Source organism: Microtus ochrogaster, linkage group LG9 (genome assembly GCF_000317375.1).
Source record: "Microtus ochrogaster isolate Prairie Vole_2 linkage group LG9, MicOch1.0, whole genome shotgun sequence".
In the NCBI taxonomy this organism is placed as follows: domain Eukaryota; kingdom Metazoa; phylum Chordata; class Mammalia; order Rodentia; family Cricetidae; genus Microtus; species Microtus ochrogaster.
Window position 1 is genome coordinate 15,816,129 of NC_022034.1, and position 7,923 is coordinate 15,824,051.

At 46.6% G+C, this 7,923-nt stretch overlaps 1 protein-coding gene across 5 annotated transcripts in view; it reads left to right on the forward strand.

Moving 5' to 3' along the window:
* Nucleotides 1-3,414: 3,414 nt before the first annotated feature.
* LOC101983738 (nesprin-1-like) overlaps nt 3,415-7,923 on the forward strand; it is a 191,322-nt gene continuing 186,813 nt past the window's right edge. For 4 of the 5 annotated variants that reach the window (XM_013352283.2, XM_013352286.2, XM_013352284.2 and 1 more), the window contains exon 1: nt 3,415-3,691. The gene's annotated coding sequence lies outside the window, so the exon portion shown is untranslated. The remainder of the gene's footprint in view (nt 3,692-7,923) is intronic. The other variant, XM_013352288.2, reaches the window with a different exon arrangement.

A 7,923-nucleotide genomic window follows, 5' to 3' on the forward strand; every position in this document is an offset into this window, starting at 1 on the left:
CGCTGATTACATGCCAGACACTGGGGAACTAAGAATGTTCCAGGTATTAGCTCATCGAGTCCCCACAAGAGCTCTGTGAACAAGGCACTATTATGATGTTGAATCATAGGTTTGTAAAATCTGAATCTATGAGAGGCAATTACCAGCTTGACAACATATAGGCAGTTAATGATAGAGCCCGGTCAAGGCCCTCCCTACTCCAAATCCAAGATGTTAAACACTGTACTATCTAAGTACGACTTTTCTAACTTCTTTGGGCTTATGCCTTAGAGCAGCACTGGGGCTTTCTGTAATAAAACCATAGCCTGGAGGCTTATCCACAGCATCCTCCCTTGCCATTCTGAAGGCTGGGAAGGCCAAGATTAAGGATCTTGAAAATTCAATGTCAGGTTCAAAGAGGCTGTCCTCTTGCTCTGTTCTTACACGACAGATCCAATGATGGCCACACCCCTTTACAAAGTCACTAATCTCTTTCATGAGGACTCCACCCTTGTGACCTAACCACCTTTTAAACCCCACTGCCACCTCCAAACCCTACCATATCAGCAACAATTTGAGAGGGGGTATACAGTCGCGTGCCCTGTAAACTCTCCTCTCGCTCTCAAATCAATCCATCCACTCTCCCTACTGCCATCATTCTATTAGCAGATGGGATTAGATTCTCTAAAGGATAACTGTAGGGCTCTCCTCACTGGTCTACATTCATGGATCGGGCCCCACTTCTGTCTTACAGGAGAAGCTCAAGGCACAAATCTAACTCTGTTGCACCCGCTAGGTATTGAAAATACTCTCATGGCTGCAAGCACATATCCATCCCTTGTAATTTTAAAGGGCAACATGGCATGCCATCAGAAGTTTTCAGCTTTGAAGTCCCCCCCCCCTTCGGGGCTGCAGCTCTTTTTCTTCTTAGTAGTACCGTTCTCTTGTAAGTCTTGGTTCAGTTTTATCTCCCTAGCAAAGTCTTGATGATCTCTGAGATAAATTCAACAGGAGAACCCATAGCAACACCGGCCTTTCCTTGGAGAATGGGATTCTGTAAGCATATATGATCAACATCAGCAAATCTTGCCCTCTCCCTGATTACCCTGCACATCCTACCAAGGCGAGAACCAGCTTATGTTTGGCTTACCACAGAGTCCCCAGGCCCCAGCACACTTTCAGCCAGGTGCTGTGTGTGGAAGCAATGGTTATTGGGTAAATGGAGTTACAAACAGCCTTCCCTAGTTGAACAAAAATGACAAGCCCTTCCCAGAGGTCTAAAATGACCTTATTCCTTTTGTGGCTCCTAAAGTTGAGCTGATCATGGTTCAGTTAATTAGGGAGTCAGGATGGGTCACACGTGGACAGCATTCCTGTGTGGTCTGGAAGAAGAGAGGTGAAGGGCCACCAAGGACTTCCTCTTATTTGGAGTTGTGTTTCAGCTAAAATGTCTTCTTTCTTGGGCAAGCTAAGTCCTGAACACAACGATCTTACCTGTAGCTCATCTTCTTACTCCATGTTTAGGACCAGTCAGGCAAACTGATTCTGTGTCTGTGGTGATTAAGAGGGAGAACCAAGATTCTTAGGTATTTCCCTTTTGAGGAGCAGGCCTCTGGTGGCCACCTGGGAGGGCAGTATGCTGTCCAGGAACTACTAGGCTCTGGTGGCTGTCCCCACAGGATTGTTCCAATCGGTGACAAGGAGAGGTGGAGGTGGGCAATGCATGGGTTTTCATCTCAGACTCTTATCTCCTTCAACCCAAACATTCTGAACCATAAGATTCTACAATTAGGGTTTATTCCTGGATAGGAATATGGTTGGTGGCAGATTGCTGGCAAATAAAGAAAAAAAATCAGACCTATTGTGTTGGAAAGTATTTACTTTTGCAAAATAAATAAATAAATAAAGTGAAACTCAAGGAATGAGAACACTGGTTTAGCTGATTCGGAGTTTCATTTCAAAACCAGAATAAATAAATAAAATAAAATAAAAAAATAGATAATAGATAAAACTGTTTCTGTTTCTTTGACAAATAGGGCATAGGACGGGACAGTGTTCACCTGGCAAACATTTCCAGGTTACAAGCCACCATTGCTGGCAAGTCACAGGGGCGGGAGCTAGTGACAGGTGTCATACCATCTCCACAGTCAAGAGAAGGAGAAACTATGCTGCCTGTTCACCAGCTCAGTGCTATATCTTTACTTTATATAGTTCAGGGTCAAACCTGGGGAATGATAGATACTCCCACCTACAGTGGGCTGGGTAAGGTAAAAGTCAAATCAATCCCACACAGCTATGCTACACAGGCCAACCTGATCTAAAGAATTCGAACAGACCTTCAGAACCAACCATCACAGCTGCTGCTATTTTGACTGGATCTAGAAAAAGGGATACATATATATTCTAAATGAAAGGTAAATAGTGGGGAATATAGCTTCAGGTGACTGAGAGGCAGGATGCAAGGAGAAACCATGTCCACTTTGTAAAGCAATCCATTCGGTGAATATAAAAAACAAACATGACTTTGCTTCTGTTGACAACTTAGTGAGTTCTTGCTATCTCTAAGATTCTTGTAACAGAGCTTCCACTAGCCTCTGTAATCCTTTTGGACTTGGGCTTCATTGTTGGTGAAAAAAAGGCCGTGTTTGACTTTGCTTGGAAACCATCACACCACAACAAAATAAATCTCTCGAGGCGCCTAGGCAACGTAGGCTCTCTTGCACCAGAAGAAGGGCTGGTGAAGGATTGTAATGGCTCCGCCCCATGAACAGTGGGTCCCAAACCACCTCTGTGAATAACCAAGAATTAACAGGACAGTGTCAGGCATCGGCAGTGACAAAATAGAAAGCCTGCCTAGTCCCCCATTATCCCTATGACTGATTTGACAGCCCAGGGGTCAGCAGTTAGGATGCTGTCTGAGGTGGATGAAGAGCCCACCGTCACCTGTGCTCCTGAAATTTCAAGTCTCTCCTTCCTGGAACCATCAGGAACTTCCAGGGCCATTTCAAGCAAGTTATGTTCAAAGGCCAGTTGTGCTGTGGGAAACGTGGGCAAAAGTTAGCAGCCAGTATCATGTCACATCCCTAAGCTGCTGAGACAATCATGTCCCCCAAGAAGGGGACCCCGTGGCAAAGACTTGAACAGAAAGTGAGTAGGTCACAGAAGGACTCTGTCTGTCAGAGAAGAGTCAGTGACCAAGCTTTTCTAAGGAGGTAGGGAGACTCTGGCAAAGCTCCTCCGGGTCCCCGCCCCTAGCTCTGCCTGGTGACCTGTACATCCTGGGGCTGAGGAGGGGGCGTGGCGGGCGGGAGGGGGATGTTGGGCGGCTGCTCAGAAGCTGAACCCCGCCAGGGCGACCTCCGCTGGCGACAGGAGCAGCAGCTGCAGGGGGCGGGAGGTGGGGGAGGCCTAACCCCCTGGTGTGCAGCCTGGAGGAGGGACCGATCCTCTAGGCAGGGAGGGAGGGCAGAGCCAACAGCAGCCAGCGCAGAGCAGTGCGTGTGCGCCAGCCAGGAGCACCGGCCCACACCGGGCTGGGATTGTTGTACTCTGTCACCAGGGCATCCCGGCTCCCGCAGCCCTTGCAGACAGCACCGGAGCCCCGGTTACACGGTCTGGGTAGCAGCGCATACCCGGAGCCGCACGCAGCTGGAAGGAGGCGTTCGCTCGCGCGTCACCTCGCTGCTTGGAACCTGAATAAGGCCGGAACAAGGTAAATAGCAAAGGTAGAGACAGAGAGGAGAGAGATGGAGGAATGACAGGTGCAAGGAAACACACTGCAGCAAGTTTGTGCTTGCACGCTGACGCGCCGCTAACCTCAGGGAGAGGGGGTGGCGGCGGTGTGTGTACGTGTGTGACACTCCTGGAGAAGGCAATAGGGAGGTTGGCTAGCCTCTTTGCATCTCATACGTACATATTCCTATTAATACCCTCTCTCTGAGTTGTCATTTCCGCTCACTGCACATCCCCTGGGCTCCAGAGATGCCCAAACGGCAGGCAGCGACGCTCTTATTGTTAAGGTCCTCGCTGTTGCTACTATCAGATGCGAGATGCAAGCGTTGAACAAATTCTAGGACCCTCCCTTCCTCCACCCCCAGACTATTTCAGGAAGGGCTGGGGGAGGGAAGATGGGTAGCAGGAGCCTAAGGCTTGAAGACTGTGTGGAGGCCCAGGAGACTCCCCTGGCGCAGTTGCTTCCAGGCAGAGCCTACACTAGAGGGCAAGATAACTTTCATCTACTCTCCAAAACGACGTTTTCCACAGAGGCTTTGCACCCCTGAGGGAGGAGTCCTGGGAAATGGCGGTTCTCAGGGAGCCAGGTGCATTGCAAAGGGCAGGGCTAAAAGTACAAAATGCAGCCTCTATGGCCAGCAAGGAAAAGGCACTGGGAGAGGAGGCTGGGTTTGCTATAACTGCCTGATACTTCAAGTTCAATCTGGTTCACATCAGGCCTGTCCTAGTGAGAAATATCAACTGTTCAACCCTAGCTCCCTGCATCGCGTTTTCCTGAGCTTTTCAGTTTTGGATGGAAAACTTTTATGTATCTGAAAATATCCTGTGAATGCTACAAAAACCCCAAATACATTATTTTTAAAGGCCCACTTATCTTCCCCTTGACCTAAGGAGAATCTACCTGATATAGACTCAAGTCAACATTTGACATAGGAGCCAGACATATGCAGTAGAAAACACAGCTCTCAATCAAGCAAAGGTTATTAATATGACCTACATCTCTCTGAAATGCTGATTTAACTGTGAGTCATGAGAATTGTCCTGCTTGAGGTCCTTTATTCTCCATGATAAAAATTATTAATATAGATAAAAAGTTCCTGACATAGGAACACACAACTAAAAAAATGCACATCTATTTTTCTTGTGTCTGATGTCTGTTTGTATTACTCTGTGGCAGATGAAGAACAAAATGTGCCCTGGTCATGACTGACTTAATATGTTTCATGTTGAAGATAGAAAAAAAAATCAGACTGATTGTGACAGTATTAAGCATTAAGGAACATTTGCTTAGCCTGGGGGTTACAGCCTCATTTGTATCTTTTTAAACTAAGGACTCCTTGCAAGCTGTCTCAGAGTCCCCGCTGTCCCCTAGGAAGAGCTCTCCTCTTACTCCCAGGGAATGTGATTCAGAAAAAGCTAGTTTGCCATTCAAGATCACCTAGAACTGCTTGCTGCTGGCTGCCTTACTGGCTCCCGCACTCTCATGATTACCCAGTATACCTAGCGCTAGAGGAGGCGGAGGTATGACTGGGCAGAACCAGAGAAGCTCATGACCAGGCAAGGTGGGTGGCATGCTCACAGCTCCAGCTCCAGCTGCCACACCCAGTGGCCTGCCTGGGACTGGCTGGGCATGCAGGACTCAAGACTGGTTCGTGTGGACACCTTCCTCTTAAATATAGGTGCTTCCTTGTGGCTGAATCTAACGAGAACTAAGGTTGAGCAAGGGGTGAAATACATGCGTAACCCAAAGTAAGGAACAAGGGTGGCAGATACCATGAGGTGCACTTCGTACGCTGAGCTCAAATCCACCAAGGTTGAATCATGCCCCTGGATTTCAACTGGGCTGCCTTGTAATTACTCTGTTCTTATCTTTCTATGAAAGGTATCAGTCTTCTTCTTAGCCCAAGTAATTCTTAATCATGACTAACGAGAGGCATTTTCAAGACAGCCTCCATGCATACGTTAGTAATCTACTTTATAATCCAGGGGAGTCCTTTTCTGGTGTTAGCTGCTCACTGCTTATTAATTCACGCCAGTCCTAATGGGCAGGCAGAGGAAAATAATTGGGTTTAAAATTGTGCATTATCTTGAACTTATTCCCGTAACAGACTTTCCTAGAAAGGAGAGTAAAACAACTTCAGTTTAAATCATGGATTTGTCTCCCTTTCAGTTGCACAGATAAGAAAGTGCTGGAGTAGCATGCTGTGCATTTTGAATAGGGACCAGAAAAGTGGCATTGTGACAGCTCGCCACTAGGCTTTCCATTGGTTCTGGTGTTGAGAGGAGAGGACACTCAAAGAATCCAAAGAACAGAGGCTAAAGTGCCTCTGTCCCCTGTGACATCAGTCGAGCAGATGGTGGCTGTTCCCACGCTGACCTGGGCGGCCACTTTACAAAGTCATTCTACTTTGTCATTTATGTCACCTCCTGCTCTGCTCCCTAAACAATTGGGAGGCTTGTCTGCCTTGCTGACTACACTGACTGGCTAGATATTATACTATTATCCCTCACAAATAATTTATTACATGTTTTCTGTGAAACAATGAATACGGGAATCTTGCTTCTCTGTGTAGTAAGGTATTTAGCCATGGCAAATCTCAATGGTTTCTGGGAAGATTTGGAGATGGGGCAGGGGATGTCCTACAACCCACTGATGTCCTTTCTGTCCATCAATGCATTGGCATCCTTCTGGTCCATCCCAATAACTTAGCTGTACCTCCCATTCCCACATTCCTCATATCAAAATCTCTAACATGTGTTGAAAACTGAGGTAGATCACATTGATACTGGGCCTGCCTGCCCTTCATGACATGCGTAGACAGCTCATGTCCATGACTGTTGCTACAGAGCCAGTCTCTTCAAGGGCCTAAGGGCCACTATACCTGGCTGTCACTATACCACCTTTGGCAAATACTTGCTACAGAAGCATGAGGATCTCTAGAACCCACTTAAGAGCCAGAGACATCATGGTACATGCTTATAATTCCAGTACTTGATGACAATAGTAGAATTTGTGGGGTTCTCTGGACAGTCAGTCTAGCTGAGTTGATGAGCTCCAGGTTCAGTGGAATATGGTGAAGAATGTCGAGGTGTCGAGTTTAGCCTACACACTCACACACACAGACACACACACACAGACACACACACACACACACACACACACAGACACATGCACACACACCCGCACTTATCAGCACATATACATGAACACATCAGAGATCATGTGAACAATACAGGAGTCATGTCTAGGTCTTCCTTTGCCAGAGTCGGTGAGTTTTCTGGCAGTTTCTTCTTTGACAAGCTGTCATTGGAAACGCCCCATGCAAGATCCTCCCCAAACTAACCCCTTCGCTGGCACCAAGTAGAGCTTAAACTTGTATTTTCAAATGGCTAGTCTTTTTTTAATGACTTCCTTTTCATTAATTTGAAGTTTCTTATTAATCACATGACCCAAAAGCAAGAAAAGCATAATTTCACAACATCGGGTGTCTGTGCCTAGCAAAGGATGGAAGTGAAATAGTTTATCTTAGCCCTGACCAAGGAAGGATATTGCGCCAGCTCTTGTGCTAGAGTGGGAGGGGCTTGGTGAGGAGGCCCTGTCTCTCAGAAACAAAATATTATGCACTTGATTCAATAACTTTAAAAAATCAATACTGGATGTTCAGCATGTGTCTGTGGATATAGTTGGTGTCAATGAGTGAGAAGGGAAGGCAAGAAAAGTTGAAGTCCCGAGACTAGGGTGTAGTTTTTAATATGCACAAGGTCATAAGTGCCATCCTTAGCACCACAGAAAGAAAACATGACATGTTCCGGTCCCTGTACTGACGGTGTTCACAGCCTTGGTAGAGTGAAGTAAGCTCATGGTGTCACAAATACTTACCCTCATAGAGATTATTACTGCTACGGCAATATGTATTGGGGCAGCCAGGGAAGGGGTCCTGGGTTAAGTCATTAGTAAAGCTATTTCTCTCATTGGCTTGGAATTTTTATAGAAGTGATATAAAGGGACTTAAGATCCTCCAAATACCACTGATTGCACCATGAATCCATAGTGTCTCCTAAGACCCCTCAGTCTGTTCTGTCTACCCCTGGGAATGCATCTTCCTAGATCTCATACTCTTGGCTGTCCCAGATCTGTCTACTCCTAGCTGAGCCTTCATCAAGCCTTGTAAAGTTACTTCCTACTTATTTCTCCAGCTTTATCTTCTATTC